The 25293-nt window shown below is 50.8% G+C and overlaps 1 protein-coding gene across 1 annotated transcript in view; it reads left to right on the forward strand.

The window, feature by feature from the left end:
• The first annotated feature begins 2191 nt into the window (after positions 1–2191).
• Positions 2192–25293, forward strand: part of PTP4A3 (protein tyrosine phosphatase 4A3) — a 46973-nt gene continuing 23871 nt past the window's right edge. The window contains exon 1 of the mRNA XM_084260792.1: positions 2192–2303. The gene's annotated coding sequence lies outside the window, so the exon portion shown is untranslated. The remainder of the gene's footprint in view (positions 2304–25293) is intronic.

The following is a 25293-nucleotide window of genomic DNA, read 5'->3' on the forward strand; positions in this document are numbered from 1 at the left end:
TAAGTATTTAATTAAAAACGTTGATGTGCCTAACAGATAATTTTCTCACTTAGGAAAAGTAGCAGGGAGTCAAACAGCAAAGCCTAAATGTCAATAGCAAGGGAAGTAACAGCTTTCTGTTTGCAGCAGACATCTACTGCAAAGTGTGAATTTGTTGATGTCTGTCCAAGGTTAAGCTTATGCTATGCCTCTGCCTTGAGAGGTGAAGGGGAAGGAGGGAGGGAGGCATACTGATGGATGTTCCTTTTATACAGCTGCCTTTTTTCAAACCTGCAGAAATTAAACTCTAATATCCTTTGAAATCAGTCAACAGATTCACAAGTTTTAGCAAAGGTGCATTTTACATATCTACACACACTGTAGTTGCATAAGATTCAGTGCATTAAGAAACTTAGGTAGAATTTACTTGGTTTTTGTACTGATTTTTTTTTATTGTACTAAGACAAGTTAAGAAATTAAGAAATTCTGGAGCTTTTCTTTCCTTTTATTCCTTTTTTTTTTTCTGTTTGAAACAGTCAACTTTGCCAAATCATCCTTTCTCAAGTTCTGCTGGAGGACTTGCTGCAGGTTGTGACTGGTCAGCACTTAAGCAAAGAGACCTCCCAGCCAAATCACCCTCTGTTTCTTTTTGACACCCTAAAAAGCCCCTAAAATGGCACACCACTGAAAAGAGTTTTGGCCCCATCTTCTTGACATCCACCATTTATAAGCACTAATGAGATCCCCGCTCAGGCTTTTCTTCTCCAGGCTAAACAGACCCATCTCCCTCAGCATTTCCTCATAAGGGAGATGTTCCAGTCCCCTCATCGTCTTTGTTGCCGTCCGCTGGAATCTCTCCAGTAGTTCCCCATCTTCCTTGAACTGGGGAGCCCAGAACTGCTCACAGCACTTCAGATGTGGCCTCACCAGGAGAGAGTAGGTGGGGAGGATAACCTCCCTTGACCTGCTGGCCACTCTCTTCTTCATTCAACCCGGATTATCATTGTCCTTCTCGGCTGCAAAGCCGTATTGTTTGCTCATGGCTTTAATGTCTGTGAAGCCCTTACCTACCTCCGCAGTCACTTCTGCTAAGAGTCCTCAAAAAATAAGAAATGCATTAAAAGTGGCAACCTCTGCTCAAGTCAGGTGCTCTGCTCCCATTCCTCTGAATATACAGCAGTTCTTTACACCACAGGTGTAGACAGGGATTGATAGCCACAAGGGTCAACGATCTGGAGGCAAGGCCAGAAGGTCTGAGCCATAGCAGCTCCTGAATCGCACCACACCGGTCCCCAGAGCAGCATCCAGCTTGGCAACACCGCTGTGCCTCTTGTGTATCCAGCACTGCTAAAGGTAAGGTGTTAAATGTGTCTTTTACAGCACTTCAGGAATGAGTGGCTTCCTCCCTGCACCCAGCCTGGCCCACCCGTGCCCTTGTGGGCCTCTGCCTGGCCAGCACTGCCTAGGAGATGGGGGGCACCCCTGCACAAAGCCCAGTCCTGTGCTGCCTGCCCCTTCCCTAGGCTGCTTCACTCTTTGTCCTCCTCATCTTCTTCCTTGTCATCATCATTGTCTTCCTCTTCTTCCTCCTCCTCTCTTACTTCTCCTTTGCCTTCTCCCTCTTCTTCCTCCTCCTCTCCTTCTTCTTCCTCCTCATCACTGCCATCCTCATCATCATCCTCCTTGTCCTTATCCTCATCCTCTTCCTCCTCTTCTTCTTCCTCCTCCTCTTCTTCTTCTTCCTCCTCCTCTCATCACTGTCATCCTCATCATCAACATCCTCCTCCTCATGCTCTTCATCTCTTACTTCATTTGCCTTCTCCATCTTCTTCCTTCTCCTCTTCAGCTTCATCATCATCATCATCGTCGTCGTCGTCGTCGTCTTTCTCCATCTTCTCCGTCTCTTTCCTCACCTCCTTCCCTCTCACCCCCTGGGCCACCCCTCAGCCCCCTGTCCCCACGGCAAGCTTAGCCCCGCCTCATCCCCGCGAGGCCCCGCCCACCGCACCGCTCCTCCCGCCTCTACCCCCGCCCCTTCTCCATCCCCGCCGCCTCTTCTCTCTCCTCCCTATTAGGCGGATTCCTCCCCATTGGCTCCCGGGAGCCACGTGACGCCGCGGCCGCGCGCTGCCGGAGCGCGGGGGCGGGGCCAGTGCGGGAGGAGGAGACGGGGGGGGGGGCGGGTGGCCGAGCCGGGGGCGCGCGCGCGCGCGGGGCAGCAGCGGCGGCGGCTGCATGTGCGGGAGCCGGGCGGCCGGAGCGGGGCTGGGCGGGCGGCGAGGAGCGGAGCGGGGCGGCGCGGCGCGGCCGGAGCCGGCGAGCAGGTCAGTGAGCGGGACGGGCGCGGCGGGAGGAGGAGGAGGAGGAGGAGGAGGAGGAAGCGGCGGCACGAGGGCCCGCCGCGCAACAATGCGGGCGGGAGGGAGGGGGGCCGTGTGCTGCCACCGTCCGCGGACGGGGCCGGCGCCGCACTGCGCGGGGGAGCCGATTCCCCCCCCCATCCCTTCTCCGCCTCCGGGGAGGCCAGGCGCGGGGCGATCGCGGCGGGGAGGGGAGGGAAAGGGGGGGGGGGGGGGAGGCCAAGCGCGGGGTGATCGCGCTGTGCGGGGGAGGCCGGGAGCGGGGCGATCGCGCTGCGCGGGGGAGGCCGCGCACGGCTCGGCTCAGCACGCTGCTGGCCCGGCGGGGGTGGGCGTCGTGCGCGGCGCTGCGCTGTGCCGTGCCCCCGGGAGCGGCGGTGGGGCGGGGGGGAGGCCGTGAGGGGTGGGGAGGGGGGCTGCACGGTGCGGTAACGCCGGTAGCAGCCTGGGGAGGGGGCTTCGCGCGGTGTAGGAACCCCCGTAGCAGTAAGGGGCGGGAAGAGGGGGGCACGCACAGCCTTGCACGGTGCACTTATCCTGGCAGCAGCAGAGGCGTTGCACAGTGCAGCCATCCTGGTAGCGGAGGAGAGGGGGGGGTGCCACGCACGGTATCGCACCGTGGAATAGCCCCGGTGTGGAAGCCACGTGCGATGCTGCACGCCGCAGCCACCCCCCCCCCCCACCCACCCACCCCGTCGGGGCAGCGTGCGCGGTGCTGCCCATCACCGGGGCAGCTCCGAGCTGCAGCGCACCCCGGCAAGGCAGAGCACCCCCGACAGGAAGAGCACCCCCTGCGCCAAAAGCTGGGTGCGAGGCAGGGCGCAAAACAGCGGGCGTGAACGGTTCCCGGCTCCAAGGAGCCTCAGCATCCCCATCCGAGGCCGGACACAAGGCTGTATTCCAAGGGGGCTCCCGCGGAGGGGTGGGGGGAAAGCACGTACTTTGTGCTGTCTGGTCTTCCCACCCCGATGGACATTTCCCACCCCAATGGACATTGTCCACCTCTTTGTAAGGAAACAGCATCAAGCATACGGGGCTGCACTCTCTGCACCAGCAGTTGCAGCAGTGACGGCCTCTCCTGGGCTAAATTTGAGCACGTTTCCATTAGGCTAACGAGCCTTTCGCCGGGCTGGCCCAGGTTTAGGGGTCTGGGGAGGCTGGTGGAACCCATTGGGCGAGCAGGTGGGTTGCACAGCAGGAGGACAGCCCGTGCAGTGCCTTTCTGTGCAGTAGGTGAGATGGATTTTGCATGCGGCTGGAATTACTAATCCAGACAATTAGCTGGAATCTGGCACGTTTGTGCTGCTGCCAATTTCCAGCTAATTCGGTTACGGCTTCATCTTTCTGCTCGAAGGAGCTGAAGCGTAGCTGGGGTAAATGGGGTGACAGGGCGTCTGGAGCTGCTGGGTTGGTTTTACGTGGGCCCTTCTCACTGGAGGAGGATCAGCAAGAAAAGAGAGTGTTAACGAAGTCCTGTGCTTATTGACAGCAGTGGAATAAGGGTAGCATGAATAAATGGGGCTGGTGGCGTGTTTGTGTATGAAATATGATGAATCTACTTCCCCTGTTGGGAGATAGATTTAAATTTCGCTGTTACTGCTGATGTTGTTGCTGATACTGTATGTTGAAAATGCTGCAGGTGGATTTAAAGCTGGGGGATTTGTACACCCACCAATATCCTGCATTCATATTTAACATATATCTAGGAACTCCATAGCACGTTGTCATTAGGTTTCAGAGTTAACCGTCCAGGTTGCAGCAAAGTCCTTGACACAGCTGCTTTTGGGAAATGTCAGATGCTGGTAGCGGCCCCCGAATTTGATACATGGGGAAGCAGAGGAAGAGACTTTTAACCTTTGGTAAATGCTCCAACCTGAAATTTGTTCCTTAGGGAAAGCGATACTTCTCTTGGCTTTCTTGAGGCTGAAAATAGTCACGTCACCAGAGCCCCGCCAGCCTTCGCCCCTTTGGCTCCACTTACAGGGATGGCTGCTTGAGGAAGCAAAAGGCTTTCACTGTAACTATTTTATTTATATGTGTGTCTTAATAGCTCAAAAATCACTCTCCTGCTTCCAGTCAAGGCTGTCCCTGATGAGAAGCATCCGCTGGGATTGACCCCCGAAGTGCATTTCTTTGATTTGACGGCAGAAGTGCTCATAGATACGTCAAAAAAACCCAGCATTTAGGCACATTTCCAGCTTAATCATCCCCTGCAAGCGATGGAAATCAGTGGCTTGAAATCCAACAGCACTTGATATTAAAATAGCAAACAGTAAACATTGGCTTCTATCAATAACTTTAATTATGGTTTGGGTTTTGTCTTAAATAGGCACATGTTGCCATAGGGAAATAAAAGTTTAGCATCCAGACGTGCTTGGCGGGGTGGTAGCGTCTTTTGACTTGGTGTAACATGCCTTTATAGCATAAATTAGAGAATGAAATGAGGTTTTAGCAGCGTAGCATGCTGTTGTGTAAGAAAATTGCAAACTTTGGGGCTGAGACCGCGTGGTTTCTGGGCATCCTGTGCCGCCGCGGCGTGTTGGCGGACGACGTTCCAGGGCAGCTTTGAATGGGGAGAGCAAGTTTTACTGCTCCGGAGCTGAAACCATAAAACAAAGTGCAGAGGAAGCTTTGTGTTTGCCACTGATAGCCAAACTGAAAGCAAAAATAAACACCCACTAAAGGGTTTTATTTTTGTGGTCATTGATAGAAAAGGAAAGTGCTGGGCCAGGGGTGGGTGTGAAATGTCACGTTCCCTACACTCCGAACCTGGAAAATCCAGATTGAAGCCTGTGGCAGGGGCTTGCACGGCTCCCCACGTGTATTTGGCAATTTTTCTTTTCCCCTCTCTGATTTTATCCAAAATGAAAGGGGAAAAAGCAGCACCCTTCAGTCCATGAAATGTTCGTTTTTGCCAAGTTACGCCACTTTGTGAACATGAGACACGGCACTGGATTCCTGTGGCAAGGATCCCTTAAAATTTCAACAGCTCTACCTATAAATATAGTCACTGTGAAAGGCAATCCAGCTTTTTTTTTTTTTTTTTTTTAAAACAACCCAAAAAAGAACCCCACACGCTCTTTTTTTAGCCCCACTGTATCTGCCTGACTTCAGTGCAGTGCAAGGCATCTCCACCCGGGCAATGAAGGCAAGGCAGCATGGAGCATAAAGTCTTTTTAATTCCTCTTGCTAATTTATTATGTGACTAATGGGTGCAAGCAGAGGGGAAAAAAATAATTAATTACTTTTTCCTCGTCCTGCAGATTTTAGCAGGTGGGGTGGTGAGGCTGGCTCCGTGCAGCTGATTGCTCAGTCCCAGTGGGTCCCTGGGAGCTGCCACATCATGGATTGATACAGGACAGGGGAGGAAGGAGCATGAAGCGTCCCTTTGGGTGCAAAGCGATGTCCTGGGTGAAAATTAAAGTTAGAAAATTGAATTAAATACTAAGGAAAGAAAGAGGTGTGGGGGGGAAAGCAGGCTGCCACCTTGCCCCAGAGGTGTCTGGGCTCAGCCTGCTGCTCTCTGATGCAAGCTTGGCTGCCCGGGGAGCTTGGGGGCTGGTTTTGGGCATGCCTGGGGTTGCCCAGGAACAGGCTGGCCCCAGGATTGGGTACAATGTGTTCTGGGTGCTCCTTCACACTGATGGGGGACACCCCATCCTCCCCCTGGGCCCGCCATGCACCAGCCCAGTCTGATGCGGTGGTGTGATGGCCACTGTGCACATCCTGGTGAAGACACAGCTGCCTGTGGGGCTGGGATTTAGCTGGAAACCCTAAAAGGAGGGGTGGTTTTGCAGCGTAGCGATGCTTTTCTGCGTGCCCTGCGCTTGCATGGCAGAAATCCATGGCCAAGTACAGCTTTGGCACAAAGCCTCCCCCTCCCACCCCGAGTCACCTTGCAGCACAAAGTCCTGCTAGGGGCTTTTCAGATGGGGAGAGGGAAAACAGGGTGAGAGCAGAACAGGAGATCTCAGAGGCGGCGAATCGCTGCGTGTGCAGTTTGGCCAAGTGCTGAGCCTGGGCTGCACGGGAGCTGCAGACAGGCGCCTCACGTGACCGTCTGAATTTCAGATGATTGCTGGACCACTTTGCCAACAGCCTCTCGCGGCTCATCGGCTGCAATATCACTGGGTTTGGGGTTTTTTTTTTCCCTGCTTTTTTTTTTCCTTTCTATTTTTTTGTTCTTCCCCACCCTGCCTGATTTCCAAGCCGAAGCAGGAGGGATGAACACGACACAGAGGGTGGCTGCAGCTGCACAGGGTCTGTATCCAAATGATTTCCTAAAAGGCAAGGTTTGGGGGGGGGTTGTTGGTTTTTTGGCATTTGCTTAACCTTATAAATATTTTTTTACCTCAAGTCTCTTGTATCTGGGCTGTTTGGATGTCAGGTTTAGTTTCCCATGACATGGGAAAATTGGGGGGGTGGGAAGGAGGAGCTGAATGAATTTTACGTGCAGATGTCTCTGCGGCGTTATCGTAGCTGATGGATGGTAAATGTGCTCCCTCTCATCTCTGCGATAGTTCTCAGTGATTTCCTCTTTTACGTCACTGCAGTTAATAAGATGTTTAACTTGAGAGCTGGGGGTGATGTGGCATGTTATCTCCTTGCAAAGAAGGGGTAGAGGGGTGGGGAGGGGGGGGGTGACAGGTTCACGCACAGACTTGTGCTGGGGAAGATCGTATCGATGCAACCCTTCAGGCTGGAGAGAACAGCTGGGTTTGGAGTCACACTGTTGCCTTTCACCCTTAATGAACCTGACCTGGCTGTATCAAATTCATTTAATTACGGCAATTATTATTTTTTCCTTCTAATTCTGAGAGAAGCAACTCCATCCTCTGTATCAGCTGTGTTGCCAGAGCCAAGGGTGCAGCCTTTGATATTTTTAAGCAGACTATATGTACCTGTCTGGCTGGACTTTTGACTTTCTATTATTTCTGTGGGGTTTTTTTGGCATTGCAAAATACCACTTGGCCTTTCTTTAATTGTTTTTGGGGTGATGTTGGGGTGCCAATGCAGGTGTGGTGCCTGCAAAGCCGGAGCCCTTCCTGGGAGGGTCATTGATTTTGTGTTTTGAGTTCCGTCTATGTCACCGGTTGATTATAGAGTTAATAAAGCGTCGCTGTTGAACACACCTTGACCAGAAATAGCATCCCTCCCCTGCCACAGTTTGCAAGGCCAGCTTGTTGAGAGTGGGCGATTTGGTCAATAAAAGCTGCCAGCGGCACCCTTGGGAGTTCTGCACTGAAATGGAAACTCCTGTGTCCTTCAGCCTTTCCCTCTTTACCGAGTGGTTTTCTTCCCCCGCTCCTTTTCCAACCTGCCACTCAAACCCTCTCCTTTCTGCTGTGTTTTTCCACAAGTGTCTTTCGAGCATGACAGCGGGGAGAAGCAAGTTGGCACGGGGTCACAGGCACCGTGACGATGGGGGCAGATGCCTATCAGCCCAACCCTTGCCTGTGGCTTTGGGAACTCCCTTCACTCCAGGTGACTTGGTGGTTGCTGGCTGGCTGTGCAGCTGCAGGTGGGGTTGCATCCAGCAACAGTTGGGCATGGGGCTGTCTCTGCCTGCCACCAACCCCATCCCACCTGCCTGTATCTCTTGCCAGACCTCTTCTCTACGGTTTGAGTCAGCCAGGGTCACGGAGGTGTCCCATTGTAGGTGTGAATCATAGAATCATAGACTGGTCTGGGTTGGAAGGGACCTCAAGGATCATAGAGTTCCAGCCCTCCTGACACAGGCAGGGCCACCAACCTCCAGGTCTGGATGTGGAGCAGAGAAGGGCTCCATAACCATCTCTGGGCAGCAGGGTGGGCAGGGGAACACCCTTCTTTGCAAGAAGAACCACCACAGCACCGGTGGGGACATCCTCCAACCAGGACATGTTGCTCACAGTCCTGCCAATGCTTACCTGAAGACTTGCCCTCAGTGGTTCTGTTCAACAACCATTTTATTTTAAGAACAAAACACTTCTTAAAAACAATGTGCCACCAGCATGTGGGGATGTTGGCTTGGGTTTTTGGAGGGTCCCAGCCTCCAAGTTCTGCTTTCACTCCAGGGAAGAAGCAATGCAGTTGGGTGCAATTCTCAGCTCTCATGGGAGCAGGATCTCAAAAAATAACCCCACAGCATCCCAGCTAAGCCAACTTGCTTCCTTTTTGCTGGATGTGGGAATTAGGGTGGGGTTTTTTTGCTTCTGACCTTGCTTCAGCCCTTGCCATACCCCTCCTGTGACCTGAGGTGAGGGGAAATTTGGGTACAACTCCAGGCAGTGCTGGCTCGGCACATGTTCCCGAGCTGGGTGACTGCCCAGGGCCCCCTTCATGTGAATGGGGTCAGCAGCTGGGAAATAGCAGAGCAAAGTGCCTCCCTGGTAATTCCCAGCTGCCGTTAAAGCGGCTTTAAAATAAATTCCCTCAAAGAGCAATTCCAAGTATTTGAGGGTTTGAACTTTTCTGGAGAAGGGTTTGGGAGCTGCTGGCCACCTCACTGTCCCCTGGCACAGTGGGGAAAGACACTGGAGGAATTTCCTTGATGATCCTATCTCTAGAAATGGCTTTTTTAATGGGTATATTGTGTTTATTTACTAGCTGCACACACTATGTGATGGTCAGAAATGGAAGCAGAGCTTGCATTAAGATGGGTTGCAGAGCAGTGGCCTGGGCTGCAGGCAGTGCCCAGGCTCAGCGACCTTCACCATGCCCTCATACCTGGTTTGGGGGGTGCAGCCTGGCCAGGCACCCCTCACCATGCATTCCTCAGCCAGCTCTGCTTGGTAACATGGGTACAACAGAAAACAAACTTTGCAGTGAGCCTTGCTCTCCCAGAGCCCCTGAAGCTTGCTTTTTTTAAAGAAAAAAAACAAAAACCCAGAACTTTGGAGCAATGTAGTATTTTTTTTTTCCCTCTCTTCTTTTTTTTTCTCATGCTCATGAAAATTCTCATACCAAACCAGTAACCTCCACTGCCCCTGGTTCAATATGTTTTAAGGTGGCGTTCAGGGGGCATTTAAGGGAAAGCTTGTCCAACCCAGCTTCCCAGTCTCTGTGTCCCCTCCTCTCATGCACCCTGTCACTGCCAAATTACAGCTTCATGCTTGCTCTGTGATGGGCAGAAAAACAAGGATTTTGTTCAATAAAACAGGAGAATTTTTCCCATCCCCACGTCCCTACCCTCAAAGGCTCTGGATCACAGAGTCATTACTCTTGGAAAAGACCTCCAAGATCATCTAGTCCAACCATCCCCCTACCCACCTATATTACTAACTAAACCATGTCCCTATCCAACATCTGTACCAGGTCCCTAAGTACCTCATCCAACCTTTCTTTGAATACCCCAAGGGATGCCACCACCTCCCTGGGCAATCCATTCCATGGATGCTGCTGTGCTGGTGTTCCCAGGTGACGTGTCCCCAGGAGCATCACAGGGATATTCCCATAAGGCTGGGTACCCCAAGCTGGGAAATCCAAGCCTTTTTTTTTGCAAGGACAGTGTTGAGCTCCTGCTAAAGTCCTCTCTCTGGTGCCCTGCCGCCAGTGCAAGTGCAGCTGGGCTGAAGGCTGGTGATTAACCCCATGGTCCAGGTCATCTCCTGCCCTGAACGATAGGGATGCTGATACCAGGGCCACATCCAGGCAGGAAGCTTGCACACCATCGAAGGGGTTGGGGATGAACTGAGCTGTTTTGGGGTAAAACCACCCCAGAAAACCCCATTGTAGAAAGGGTTTCCTCCCCATGCACCCTTTATTGCTGTGGTTTGGCTGCTCCCAGCTCAAAATGATTCTGTTCATGATCTGTCCTTTGCTCTGGCAGCTTCTTAATTAACTTTCTATTATGTATGTAATTTTTAAAACTTATTTTCTCCATGAACGTGGCAGAGCTGGCTCCTGAGGTGGGAGAAAACACATCTTCCCTTCTTAAGGACAGGTAGAGAAACCTGCAGATTGCTCAGGGAGCTTTGTCACGGATGGGACAGCAATGGGTGCAGTCCCAGCCCAAAGTCACATCCACCAGACCACACACTTAGTTCTCCTGGGTATTTTCTTCCTTCAAAACTAATTCCTCCAGCCCCGTAGGCTTTGTTGTTGTTGTTGATGTTGTTGTTGTTGTTGCTGCTGCTGCTTCTCTCTGAATTCCTTCTAATTTGCAGGCTCACTGCCAGCATACAAGGCGCTATAAAAAGGGGACTTGTTCTTCAAGCTTCCCTCCGGTACGCAGCATGTACACAAATAGCAACGTGCTTGACAAGTAGGTCCGATTCCCCCTCCTATTACTGAAATGCTCGTAGGGTGCTTGGGGAGTAGAGCTGCTGTCTTAAGACAAGCCAAGCTGAATTTCACAGAGGGCCCGGAGCCCAAATCCCAGCTGGTGTTTAAGCTCCTGTCAGCTGGAAAAAGGGAGCTGTGCCTTTGTATTTTTCTCCCCGTGCAGCTTCCCTCTCTCCGAGAGCCAGCGAGTGGGGTTTGCATCCCTCCATTCCCCACCAGCACAGGCATAGTCAATGGGTGTGATGTGGGCTGTGACAGAAGACTTGTGTCCTGCTGAAGCCAGCCCCAGGGCCACCACCAATTTTTCGGCTGGTCCCTCCCTGCTGTAATAGGCAGCCACAGTGCAGAACCCCCACTGTCTTCCTTCTTAAAGCTAACAAGCCGTTTGACCCTGGCAAGTCCTCCGGGAAAGCTGCTGCCAGAGCCTTGTTGCAGATACAAACTGCTCTTGTTTCCAGCTTAAATTTATTTGTACGAGATGACTCGTACCCATTTGGCCTTGTTCATCTTGTACCCACACTGGCTTTTAGCTCCGATGGCTCTTTTCCCTGCGCTGGTATTTATCCTCTGGCAGGCTGTGCTGAGTGCTGTGGGTCTGCCAACCTAAATAACCACAGTGCTCCTGGTTGAGAAGGGATGGAGGGGGTGTAAGGGAATCCAGGCTTCCCCATCCCTGCGGTGGAGACAGCCCCAGCGACTCAACGGTTGCAGTTCATCCTCCCATTGACAAGGGAGAACCCACTGTGCTGCCTCTTCACATCTCCAGGGATGGTTCCAACCTGCAGAAGGATCCCCCAACCATCCTTCCTGCTGACAAAGGCTCTGAGATGTAAAGCCATCATCTAATTTCACACTCCTCTTTTGCAATACCAAAGCCATTTTGGTGGAAGATGATACTTACTTCCTAATGCAGCCTTCAGTAACACCCTTCCCTCTCAGTTGGCAACCTCGGGTAGTGGCGCGACCGCTGGCGCTCCCACCCATGCTAATCTCATGATAATGTCAGCCCCGGTCTTCTGAGGCAGACGTTTCCTGTGCAGGGTTGTGCCAGGCACTTTGCTCAGAGGCTGAAGTAGATTTATAACTCTTTTAAGTCCGTCACAGCAAAATACACGTGCGGCTCCTTAGGACTACTCCCCTTTTGGGTGTGTTGTATTGTGATGAGAACCCTACCAAGGGAGGTCGAGGCTGCATACATGAGACCTTGCAAAACTCAGTGCTCAGGGTGATGGCTGGGGGCCTGCTCTGATACAGGAACTGCTGTGAGGTGTTTGCTTTCCCACCAGGGGTGGCAATTCCTCACCTTGGGGGTCTGATTTCATAGAATGACAGAATGCATCAGAATCATACAATGGTTTGGGTTGGAAGCGACCTCAAAGGTCATCTAGTTCCAACACCCCGGCCATTGGCAGGAACACCTCCACTAGACCGTGTTGCCCAAAGCCTCATCCACCTTGGCCTTGAACACTGCCAGAAATGGGGCTTACACAGCTTCTCTGGGCAACCTGTTCCAGTGCCTCACCACCGTCAAAGTAAAGAATGTCTTCCTAATGTCTGATTTACCCCTCCCCTACTGTAGTTTAAAACTATTTCCTCTCATCCCATCACTACGTGCCCTCCCCAGCTTTCCTGTAGGTCCTCTTCAGCTACTAGAAGGCTACAATAAGGTCTCCCCTGAGCCTTCTCCAGGCTGAACCACCCCAACTCTCACAGCCTGTCTTCATAGCAGAGGTGCTCCATCCCTCTGATCATCCTTGTGGCCTCCTCTGAATCTGCGTCAAGTAGTCCATGTCCTTCTTGTGCTGAGGGGTCCAAAGCTGGACACAGCACTCCAGATGAGTTCTCACCAGAACAGAGCAGAGGGGCAGAATCCCCTCTCCATCTGCTGGTCACACTTCTTTAGATGCAACCCAGGATGCAATTGTCCTTCTGGGCTGCAAGTGCACACTGTTGACTTATGTCCAGATTTGCATCCTTAAGTACCCCCAAGTCCTTTTCCCCCATCTGTTCTTGTCCCTGCCACGTGCAGTGTCATTGTTGCAGATTTTCTTTGCATGTGGATGCCTTTTTTGCACTTTCTTTGGAAGTCCTGTTACTACACTTGGTGATGCTGGTTTGCCCATCCCGATTTGGACCCCTGCCTTCTCCTTGGCAGGCAGAGCTCAACTGGTACCTTTGATAGAAAGAAAGATGCTCTGGGTGCCAACACTCACCAGCTCCTTACTTCCTTCCAAGTTTTCCTTTAGTTAGGAACCTATTTTTAGTTTGGGCTTTTATTTTTTTCATGCTACCTAATCTGAAGTACATCAGCATGTGTCCGTTTGCAGCAGGATTTTATATTCCCCTGCAGTGTCCTTCCATCATGCCTCACCCTCATTAAACCACATGTAAATTGGCATCATCAAGGAGGTGCTGGGCTCTGCAGCTATTAGCAGGATTATTCTCATCTCTCACGCTTTTCAGCGAAGCCTCTTGGCTGCTGTAACCCAGTTGTTCCCCCTAATGCTCATCTCTGCTGTCAGGGAGAGTGATGCTAATCCAGCGCTGAGGCTGGGCAGCGCATTCCTGGGAGGAAACCAGAAGGCCCTATCACATCTTTCCTCACTAAGTGATTTTTGACCCCAAGCTCATCTTCTCCAGGTCATGGATGTTTAGTCCATCATGTTGGTGTCCATTGAAGTGTAGGGTGTTGCACTTGGGCTGGAAGAATCCCAGACATAGATACAGACTGGGAGAAGAGCTGCTTGAGAGTAGCCCTGCTGAGAAGGACCTGGATGTCATGGTAGGTGAGAAACTTCACATGAGCCAGCAGTGTGCTCTTTGCAGCTCGGAAGGCAAATGGTATCCTGGGCTCCATCAGAAGAGGGGTGGCCAGCAGGGACAGGGAGGTGATTGTCCCTCTCTACTCTGCCCTTGTGAGGCCCCAGCTGGAGTCCTGTGTCCAGAGCTGGGGCCCCCAATACAAGAAGGATGTGGAACTGTTGGAGAGGGTTCAGAGAAGCCACAAAGATGATTAGAGGGCTGCAGCCCCTATGAAGAGAGGCTGAGGGAGCTGGGCTTGTTCAGCCTGGAGAAGAGAAGGCTGTGGGGGGACCTCACTGCAGCCTTCCAGTGCCTGAAGGGAGCAGAGAAACAGGAGGGGAATCAACTTTTTAAAAGGGTAGATAATGGCAGGAGAAGGGGGAATGGATTAAAGCTAAAGGAGGGAAGGTTTAGATTAGATACTAAGGGGAAGTTTTTTACAGAGAGAGTGGTGAGGTGCTGGAACAGGCTGCCCAGAGAGGTGATGGTTGCCCCGTCCCTGGGGGTGTTCAAGGCCAGGTTGGATGGGGCCCTGGGCAACCTTGTGCAGATCCAGGCCTGGAGGTTGGTGTCCCTGTCTGTGGCAGGGGTGTTGGAACTCTCTGATCCTTGGGGTCCCTTCCAACCCAGATGATTCTATGATTCTATGATTGGGCATTAACTTCCCACCCCTGAGCTGTTTCCAGGCAGACTGTGAGGCCTCCGCAGCCGCAGCTCCGGCGCAGGAGCGCATCGCCTGCTGTGCTCATCAGTGGTATTGCTGGGTTTGCTTTTTGCATCACATTTTCTCACCACCTAAGTCACCATCCACTGATTCCAGCACTCGTGGTGGGTGCAGCTGGGCATTTTTCTCCCTGCAGTCGATCATCTGCATTCCTCTCTCCCCACTTCTTTGATTTCTTGCAGTATTTAAAGCCCGGGGTGGTCAGTGCATGCTTTGCAACCTTCTGCTCCTGTTACTCATTTCTTAGAAATGAAGGGGAAGGAACCACCAGCAATAAAGAACCTGAGGTTTGAAGACTGGCTGTTTATTTGTCAAAGCTAGAAATGCAGTGGCTGAAGTGGGCGAGAGGAAATCCTCAGTGCAAATGTACCTCAATTAAATTTGGGCTTGTCTAAGTCAAAACTCTGGGGGCCACAGCTGTAACAGCTGGAGGGGGGGGGATTTCCTCCTCCTCTAGTTTTATGTGGAGGTGTTACCACTACCATTGTTGCAAATAACATCTTATTTTTGAATTTGCAACATGTTTTGCTTTTTGCACCTCATTTTTTGCACACGCCAGGCCAGCTTGGCTGCACCATGCCTGGCTGGTGCTGGGGGAGCAGTGGTGGCCATCTCAGTGGCACCTTGGCATCCCTTGTAAGGGGATTATGTGCAGGGGGTGGCAAGTTGGTGACTGTAAACCAGCCCCAGGGATTCAAATACTGGGCAGGTGTCTGAGGTTGGCTGTTAATTGCTGGGGAGAGGGGATGTGGATCAGCAGGATGGCTCTAGATGCTAAATCTGAAGATGCTCTAAAGCCCAAAACAGATGAAAAATAGGTGGCAGATACTTACAGAGGGCTGGGGACTGCTAATGATCTTTTCCTTCGGAAGCAGCAATTACCAGATGAAAAGGAACATCCTCAACCAGGCATTTTGGAGCATCTGTTTTGCATTTCAGGCATGTGTTTGGGAAGTGGGGAGGGCTGCTTGCTGGTTTGATGGCTGGGTAAGGCAGAGGATGTCCTTCAGGGGATATTGCTGGTTGCTTACGAAATGCATTTTGACACCAGGAGTGATTTCCACATCTCTCCTCCTTTTCTGGACTACGTTGTCACTAACTTTCCAAAGAGCCAACACTGGGCACGAGCCAGATTTCTGCTTGTGGGAGGGCGAGGGGCCATCTCTGCGTGAAGCAGCGAGGGGGGGAAAACGTGCACACACTTCTCTTTTTCCATGTTGCCCCTCCTCACTACAGAGAAGCCATTGGCATGTAATTACCACCAGCTTTAACCCAGCCAGACCAACTGTCTTTCTGGCAAATGCAAATACAATAGGAGCCAAAGGTTATTGCACGCCCTAAATAAAACCATTACAACCCCTGGGACCTTACCCAAGCCCAGTCCACAAATCATCCAGGACCAGCTCAGTTCGGTTTTCTTGAGCCCAGAAGACATGGGTTGATGGCAGTGACCCATAATTTCAGGGTTTTTTCTTTAGTTTCCCCCTGCAAAGCCACCTGCACGCTTGTGGTCACTGCAGCACCCGCCAGGACATCTGGCCAGTGTTAGGAAGCCCGCCACGGGATGCTCTTGATTCAGGGTTTTCTTGCTAAAGTTATTAGTGACTTTAATTGGTACCAGAGGTGGGCAAAGGCACATCACATGGATGCACACCACCAGCAGGCATGCACAGCACAGCCTGGCACGTGGCTGTGATCAGCATCCTCATGGACCGCTGCCAGATGCGACCTGATGCCCATCGGTGGGATGGATGATGTTAGGCACCACACAAGGTCCTTCTGCTTGGCCTGGAGGAGCCACCCAGGAGCCAGTGCATCCCACTGGGCTTTTCTTCCAGCTACTGCTCTGAACTGGGATTTACTCCGAAACTCTGACAATTTAACTTTCTATCCCTGACCAAATACAGCCCAAAGTGATGCAAATTCATGACCTCACCCAAATCTCAAGAAGAGGTAAATGCAGCATTGCGTCATGCTGAGCCTGCTGTATCCTTTGCCCCAGTCTGAGAAACAATGTCTGAGTCTACCCTGCTGTAAGGACAAGCCAGGCTGGGAAGGAGTTATGTGGTGGGAAAGGCTTTCTCCTTGCCACCCGGTTTAATTATCAGTGTCTCAGCATTTGCAATGAGATGGAAGCTGGTCCTGCCCCCATGCAAAGCTGCTCTGGCTGCTGGCATTCCCACAGAGCTGCCAGCATGGAGGAATTGGGTTTCACAACCCATCTTTCCAGGCTCCCACAAGATTACTGGAGGGAGAGGAATGTGGTGGAGAAAATATCCCAACTGCTGTTAAAAGGCATAGCTTTCTGTACCCCTTTCCGGGACAGACGGTCCTCCACCACACCAGACTCCCTCCTCCAGCTGGCAGCACCCGCTGGAGCCAGCCCCATGTCACCTCCCCGAGTCACCCTGGGGTGCCTCTGCCCTTCTGGCCTCCCCTTCATGTGCAAATAGTTGCAGTTGTGATAAGCAGGCTCTTTCATGAAGAAACTCTTTGCTTTTCCCTCCCGGTGCTCCTGGGACAGAGCTCAGTCACTTTATATCTGGACAATAAATCTCCAGGCTCTCCAGGACACACCCTTCAAGCAAGACTGTAATGCCTCTTAAATAATGGGCCTGCCAGATGCTTGTTCTGTCTGGGTGAAGAGCACGCCAGCCAGTTACAGCATCTGTAAATAATTTTCCAGGAGAGTCCAGGCAGTGCAGGAGTCTCGGTCAGATCCCTTTTTTTCCCCAATGGTTTTGAATCCTGGTGAAGGTTTCTGGGCTGCCCACAGCAGAAACATGTGTGAGCTGCTGCAGCCCATGGTGAGAGATGCATCCCACACATCTTGGGAGGAAGGTGAAGAAATCTCCACAGCCTTTCTGCTTCTCTAAGGCGTGAAATCCTTGCCAGCAAAGGTTATGATAGTCCTGTTTCTTGGACCCACTCTCTGTGTCTGCTGTTGCTTCAAAATGCTGGGAGTATCAAATGTCCTTGGCAGTGGAGGGCGCTGGGGATTGGTTTGGTGTTGGGTCATCCCCTCCTGGGTGGTGGGACATGGAAAAAGGTGAAAGTGGGCATGGCTTTTGCTGATGTGCCTTCTCTGTTGGGTTCTGTTTGGGGCTTCATGACCTCAGTCCGCCTGTTTTCTCTCCAGCAAGAACTCCTATAGGGTCTCTCCACAGAAGATCTCATTGCATCTGGGGTTGATGGCTGGGATGGTGCACTCACCCTGATTTCTCTCCCAGGCTAGTTACAAGCCCCTTGGAGTCTCAGGCAGCTTTGGCAGGTTCTCTGCTTTTTGAGCTCCAGCCACAACCATAAAGCCTTTCCCTAGCTATTAGAAAGCAGTTATACTCCTTGTGTGTCTTTTCATTGCCGGAAGCTGGTAAGTAGACAGATCCTACACAAATAAACTTCTCAAGGGCAGAGAGTCAAAATATCCCTGGGCTTGTTTGGTGGAAAAAGGTTAACCAGTGTGAAGTCTATGAATTGCTGCTGACCCGATTTTGTTGACAGAATAAGGTGTTATTAATTGGAGTTGCAGGCAAACAGCCTGGGGACTGTTTAGAAGGAGATTGTCAGTCACAGGGACTGAGATCTCCCTGGGAGGAGATCTGGCCAGGCTCTTCAGAGATGCACCTGTGGTCTTGGCCATGGTTCTGGTTCAGGGTTTTGTTGCTGAGGATGAGGTATGTAGGGGTCTTGGTCTCCCACAGTGGCCACAGGAGCATGGGGATTCACTTACCATGGAGTTAGGGCAGTCAGGGAAGGACAGGAGGAACCCTCCAAGAATCCAGGAACCAGGTGACTCCTTCAGAGGGAGCTGAAATGGTTTCTGTTGATCTACCTCATTGCAGAGGGTTTGGACTGGATGACCTTTAAAGGTCCATTCCAACCCAAACCATGTTAATGACGCCTCTAATGAAACTCCTGCCCCCATAAATTCACATTTCTGCTCTCAATCTGAATCCTACCTATAGCATCATTGCTTGGGCAGGAGCAACAGCTTCCTGATGAAGGTGAAGTTCAGGAGTGTAACCTGTGCTGCTCTCAGAGTGCTCCTAAATCTCAGCAGCTGCTGACCATTGCGTTGGCATGGGAGATGTTCACTGTCACCCTGCTGTTCCCCTAGCCCAGGGGGCAGTGGTCATTACAAGGCCCTGGAGAAGAGCCGCCATCATGGCGGCCGAGCCCCTCAAGCTCCGGAGCTGGCTGCTCCTGTCGTGGCTGGCAGGTTCGTTCACAGCCTCTCACGGCAGCGCGTGACGAGCAGCTTGCTTCCCTCGGCCTGGAAGCAAGCAGAAAACCCATGCTGGCGCCAGCCCAAGACAGAAGCTATGGGAATCCTCCTCGACAGCATGACAGCAAACGTTTGTCTTGAGCGGGGCCTGCATCGGGAGGCTCTCGCCTGACAAGCCGACGGCGAAACCCGGCCTCTTTCAGGAAGAGCTTGCCTTGGGCTGTGAGGTTTCCTGCACCTGCGTGACTAAGCGCGCTGGAAAGCACCTACGGTGTGTGCTGGGGTGGTGGAAATTGGGCTGCTGGCAAACAAACATGCCAGTGCGTGCCCTGCTGTGCTTTGAGGAGGTGGGTAGCACCCAATGGAGGCAGTCAAAGGGGCTGTGGTCTTTCCTCAGTTTCCCTGAAAGGCTGACAAGCACCTCCCAAGGTAAGGTCAGACACATTTAGGGGGAGCCTCATACAGGTGGAAGGTGCTACTCAAGGGATGCCAGGTCCTTGTAGCCCCACAGCTGAAACCCCTTGTCCTGAGGTGCTCAGCCCTTGCCTAATGCAAGTTGTCCCATACAAAAGTGACCTGGGAGAACCAATGGGACCGAGATCCATACTTCTGTTCCTTTTGCAGAGCCTTTCAGGACCCTCTTGCCCAGGGTGATGTGGCCACAGGGGTGGAGCAGTCCATCAGGCAGGAGTTCGGAGCAGCTTGACCGTTCTCCACAGAGCAACCATGGCAAGCAGCCCACGTTTCACAAGTGGGGTTTTCCCATCAGGCTCTCCAGCTGCTATAAATAACAGGAAATGTTTTGTCGTTTTCTGCTCCAGAGAAGGTCAGGAGCTGGATTCCGTGGTCTTTGGAGCTTTAATGAGGTTAGAGATTTATGTGGTATACTGGAAAATCCTCTGGGAGAGCCTGCCTGGGGCCATTTGGTTCCTTGAATTGGAGAAGTCTTGAATGCCAGCCTTTGACAAAGTTACCTTAGCCATCCTTTATGAGATGACAGGTCCTGCTAAATCTTTCATGTGCTCTCAGAGGCCAGATGTTAACTCTTGGATTGCTGCAGAACCCGCTCACAAGATGTTTGAATTGCCTTCTGTGGTAGGAAAAGCTTTTACTGTGGATCCCAGCATGGACAGAGGAACACCAGCCACTGTTCTCATGAGCTCACTGGGAGCTCATATTGCAACTTCTCTCACTCATCAGCACTTGGTATTCAGCTCATGAAGGGCAAATTCCTAAAATTTCTTTTTTGCCTCCTCTATCAAGGAAGGCTGGTCCTTCCTGAGTCTCCTCTGGGATCCATGGATGGACCAGCTCTTTTACTCCTAGGTGGTTGGTCTCTGATGGCAGGACCATTACATTTACCAGTGTCTTCCTGCCACAAGGGAACAAGAGTCCCCATCAAATGGTGGAAGACTTTAGGCAGTCCTTAGTGCAAAGTGATTTTCTATCTTTTATTCAAATTAGAGTATTCACCTTGGAGTATCCCCCCCCAAACCAATACTCAGTCAAGCTTGAGGTGAAACTCCACCATCTCCATTATTGGAGTGTGCTCCTTGTGTCTGTCTTCTTCAGCTGGTATATCCTACCAAAGGTCTGCTTCCTCAAGGTTGCTGTCCTCCATCCTTATGACTAGGATTTTTGTTAATGTCATGATGCCAAGGGGTGGTTGGAATGGTCCTAAAGCATAAGAAAGGTGTCAACAGAAACAGGTCAAAATAACCTATTTCTGGTTAGTTATCCTAACTATTATCCTAACATATTTCCAGGAGTTATCCTATTGTACTTCTTAAATTAGGGAGGTGACTGCCCCATGCTTCAAATATAGTTAGTATAAGGGATGGGGAGATGATACTTCCAGGAGTTGGCTTGCTCCACAGACATGGCAAATGCCCTTTAATTCTCTATTAGGGAATAAAGTGCAAAGTCTGAAAGGTGTTTGTCTGGGGCTAGCTGGTGTGGAAGAAAGTCATTAGTACCTTTTCTGGCTGGTGGCAGCCCATTGGGGTCCTATTAGTTCTCACCTGGTGTCCCCATCTCCTCTTCTTGTTGTTTACCTGGCTTGTGCTTGCAGCAGGATGGAAACTCAACAAATCGAGCAAGAAGATCCATCCCCAAGGGTCTGCTCAGATATCTAGACAGCTTTCCTGGATCTTGGAGAGCTGCAGGCATGAGATCCATGCCGCCTGTCACCCCAGCAGCCATGCAGGGAAGAGGCAGAGCCGCTGTCTGACGCCTCTCCCCATTTTCCCAGCAGATAAAAGAATGCTTTGATGTCCACTCCCCCAGCCCCAAGCACCCAGCACCAGGATTAACCACCAGTCAGACCCTTCCACTGCCTCCAAATAAATCTGTTCTCAGACAGCCCCACTCGCAGGGTCCCAGGGTTCCCCTCTTGCAGAATAAGGGTTAAAAATAGTTCCTCCCTTTGCACCTGCCCCTCCAAAGCCATGACTCTGTTTTATTTTTACAGCCCAGATTTCCTGGTGGTTGGCTCCTCTCCTGGGGCGTAGAGGATAGGGACAAGTAGAGAAATTACCCATCTCAGTGCTGCAGTGGAGTAGGCAGCACAGAAAGTGCTCATGTGTGCATGGGTTGGAAGGGAACCCTTCCCACCCTAACTTCTCCATCCTATAACCTCATGGTTCCAAACGGAGGCAAAAATGCAGCTCCAGGGATGGTCCTTAGGAAAAAAGGCAGCCTTTTGATTCTTTTTGCATTATTTAGAGACACCCTTTCAAGGGACAGGAGGGTGGCAAAACTGGAAATGGAATTGCATGTTTGCAAGAGTGTTGTATCTGTCTCTAAGAGGGTTTTTTGGGGGGGATCTAAATTAGCATCCCCTGCACAGATCTCTGAAGCAGTGAAGGAAGCTCGGCTCAGTCCCGATTAAATGGTTTCAGTGAGCCTGAATTATCTGTTTGTAAAAGCCCATGTGTTTATATTTCATAAGCTTATTTTAAAATGCCATGTGTATACAAGAGTGGGCTTATTTTTAAGGCAGAATAGCCTGCTGTGTCCTTACCTGACTTAAGTGTCAAGGAAGCAGCTTTGTTTTTATTTTTTCCAAGCTCAGTTTAAAATAAAATGCTGGTTTGGAGCATGGCAGTGAATCTGCCCAAGAGAAGGTCAGGGCAAGGGCTTGTTTTCTGACTGTAAAAAGTTATTTTGCTTGTTTATGGAGCTTCCTCTTGCCAGCTGTCATTTTAGGCTCATCTGTTAATGACAGCTATAGGTAAAAAAAATACCCTATTTCTATCCCCCAGGGTCACAGCAAGCTTCCATTGCCAAAATCCCAAACCAGCTGGGCTTGCCAGTGAATGGTGTTTGGGAACTTTCCATTGGTAAAGTGGGATTTGCTGGGTGACCCTTTCAGGCCAGGTCTTGGCAAGGTTTCTAGCTTCAAATCCCTCAGGAAAATACATGAGAAAACCTCTTTTGGGGGGGGAATCTTGGCATTTTCTTCTTTCTTCCCCCAAGGGAAGCATTTTATTCTTTATTCTTGCCTTTAACCATATGAACCAGCAATGCACCAACGGTGGCTGGAAGGCGAGGAGCAACTTGTGGTGGTGAAGAAAGGCTGCAGGTGGTTGTTGAAGTATGGTGAGATGTTGAATGTGGACCTTCACAGTAGGGCAGGGAGGGTGCTAGTTTACACAGAAGCAAAGTGAAACTTTGACAGTAGGATGTAAGAGTTCATCTTCAATGCAGAAGGGACAAAAAGGCCATATGTGGTTTTGTGCCTATGCTTGGAGATATTTTTCTGCCTCTAAATAGCTTCCATGAAGCAAACGGGCCTGGTGGGTGTGAAGATGAAGACCTAGGAGGTAGGGAGGTGAGCAGATGCCAGTTACACTCAGGAAACAGCTGAAGCAGATGTGGTGTGAGGGATGGTTTTCCATCCAGCAGAGCTGTAAACCAAAGCCCTGACCACTGGTGGTTATTTAAAGACTACCACGGCGCTTCCTGCGATGGGAAGGTGCTTGGCCTATGTTCAGGCTGGGCGACTGCTCTCTGCAAAGCCAAATAAACAGCAGCCACTTGAACTTTCCACCTTGTGGTCTCGGCCGGATGCCTCGTCCCCAGGCCATGGCCTGGTGCCGCGCCTCGGACGGGCTTTACGGACAAGTTTCCGTAGAGGATTCAGGGTGATGAGCGTGTTTGGGTGTTAAGGGGTGCTTTTCCCATCACATGAAGCACCCCAGGGTCCTTGGGGTGCTGCTTAGAGCTGAGAGGGCACATCTGTGGAAGGGAGGCTCTCCAGGGTGGGCTGGGGTGTCCTACATGTGGGTCCGTGTCCTTTGGTGACCCTGGGCAGGGCAAAGAGATAAAATTATATCCTTTAACACTAGACATATACTTTAGATGCTGAATTTCCTGTGTGGGGCACAATCAAAGTAGCTGGGACAAGGAATCCCACCCATCCACCAAGGCAGTCCAGGGATGCATCATGGCATGAATGGTGAGATGCCCATGGTGATGCTTGGGGAGGTTGGAGGAGGTCTCTTCCAACCTCAGCCTTCTGTAACAGGCACTGTGACATGCCAGGCACTCACCTGTATACATTTTGGTGGTTTTACTGAGTTGTATTTTACATGGTGCACATCTCTCCTCACTTCTGGCCCTTCCGTGGTGCCTTGAGATGTTTCAGCAACTCAGATGAACCCTGCAATGGATGCTTCTTCCTCACATCCAGCGGCAGCCCCTCAAGCCTGGGAACTTTTGCAAGACTTGGCAGTGGGACCGGTGCAGGAGTATTTCACACAGGACCCAAAAATATTGCTGTCGGTGCAGCGTCGGTCGGCCTGAAGGCAGGGTCAGGTCCCTAAGAAATCAGACTGTTGACGAACAAACTCGAGCGTATTCAAATGTTTCGTCTGATTTTCTTGGACTGCAAAGTTTCCAAGGGAGCCAAAAAGCTGGCTGCTCTTCTTGTTGACTTTGCAGACCAGAAATACAGCCGGGTTCAGTGAAATAAGGAAGCTCAAATTTCTTGTATTGGTGTAGCAGAAGGAGAAGAAGCTCCATTTCGAAAAGCTCAGATGTCCACTGTAGAGATAAAAGTCCAAGGTGGTGTGCCCTGGCTCTGCTGCCTGCACTCAGCATCAAGGGTGATCACTTGGTCACAGGGCAGCCCACGATATCTAGCCCCAGGGCCAAAATACTTGCTTTAAACCCCTTTTGAATTCCCAGCAAAGAAACGAATCCAGGGACATTGCTCTCAATCAAGGTCAGTTCATTGGGTCCATGTGGCCACTGGACAGGTACAAGCCGTGCCAGTACGTGCTGGTGCTGAGCTGAGAGCACAGGAGACATCAGGCAGGAGCAGAGCATCATTTTAAACTGCAAATGAACTCTGAAGTGACAGCAAACTTGTAACAAGCAAGCCCACATTTCAGGCCAGGCTGGCTGTGAATCAGCTCTGGAAAATGAAAGATGAAACTTTCTGACTTCAGTTCAAGTTATGAACTTCTAAACTCTCAATTATCTGCTTTAATGGACACAAGCCAGGGAGACAAACATTTTTCTGAGGCGAGCATTTGGGACAGCTTCCTGAAAGTGAACTTCTTGAAAAAGGCGTGATGTGGAGACTAAAGGTTGGACTCAAAAGTCTGGTATTTTGAAATTGGGTTAATTCCACATGAAGATACCCTGCTGTCCATCCCAGACATGCTCTTGAGTTCCCTCAATCCCTTTGCTGCTCTTCACTAAAATGTAGGGGGCATGAAAAATCCCTTCAGAAAATGACAGTGGAAAAAAAAAACCTACCAGATTTTAAACCCATCTGAATCTCTAGTCTGGTGGAGGCCCTTGTGATCCTTTGCATATGGGGTGATTATAGTTCTTCCCACAACCTTCCTACCTTCCCAGCAAAGGGGAAGGAGTGCTTTCCCTCTTACTTCCCTGAGTGCCAGGGCTCTCCAGTAAGTCAGGCTTGCAGGACTGGCAAGTGTGAATTCCTAAAGCAGCCCTGCGTGGGGGGAAGTGAACTTCCTTATCTGTAAGCACCTTTTTAAGTCTGACTTAGATACTCTAATAACTGTATTTAGAAAAAACAAACCATGAATGTTTGTAACTTTTGGAATTGCACTTGAATACAGGATTATTGATAACTTTAAATATTTTTTGGGGAATCAACTTTTTAAAAGGGTAGACAATGGCAGGACAAGGGGGAATGGATTAAAACTAAAGGAAAGAAGGTTTAAATTGGATATTAGGGAGAAGTTTTTTACAGAGAGTGGTGAGGTGCTGGAACAGGCTGCCCAGAGAGGTGGTGGATGCCCCATCCCTGGGGGTGTTCAAGGCCAGTTTGGATGGTGCCCTGGGCAACCCTGTGTAGCTCCAGGCGTGGAGGTTGGTGTCCCTGCCTGTGGCAGGGGGGTTGGAACTCTGTGATCCTTGGGGTCCCTTACAACCTAGACCATTCTGTGATTCTGTGATAGCAAAAATGCAGAAGGCTTTAGCATGAGACAGCCATATAAACTTCCTCCTTACCCCAGAGATAACAAGCCCAGGCTGGCAGTGAGCTGTGGGCAAGTGGGGGTCAACAGCACAACCCAACAGCCTGGCTTTGCTATTTCATGGCTCACCTTCATGGTGTGTGTTAGAGTGGGGATGTCCCACATGTGGGCGCAGGTTTTGTCATTACTGCAGCATTTTTGCAGATGCTGTTTGGGAATCCAGGCTTTTTTTTTTTCTTTTCCTTTGTTTCCCTTTAAAATACTGTGTGTTTTTTCTCTTATCATTTTTTAAATAGCTGTATGTACCCCAAAACTGTCTTCAGGCATTAAGAAAATCAGAGTATATGCCCGAAGCTCTGCTAACGATAAGAACAGAGAAGAGGCATCATGTACACAGCTGGGCAGCAGTTCCTCCTGCAAGCTGCTAAAATTAGCATCTACTAAAGTTAGTGGAGATTTCACTGAGCTCTTGTTTGTTTT

This window comes from Gallinula chloropus, assembly GCF_964237585.1.
Source record: "Gallinula chloropus genome assembly, chromosome: 2".
Lineage (NCBI taxonomy): Eukaryota > Metazoa > Chordata > Aves > Gruiformes > Rallidae > Gallinula > Gallinula chloropus.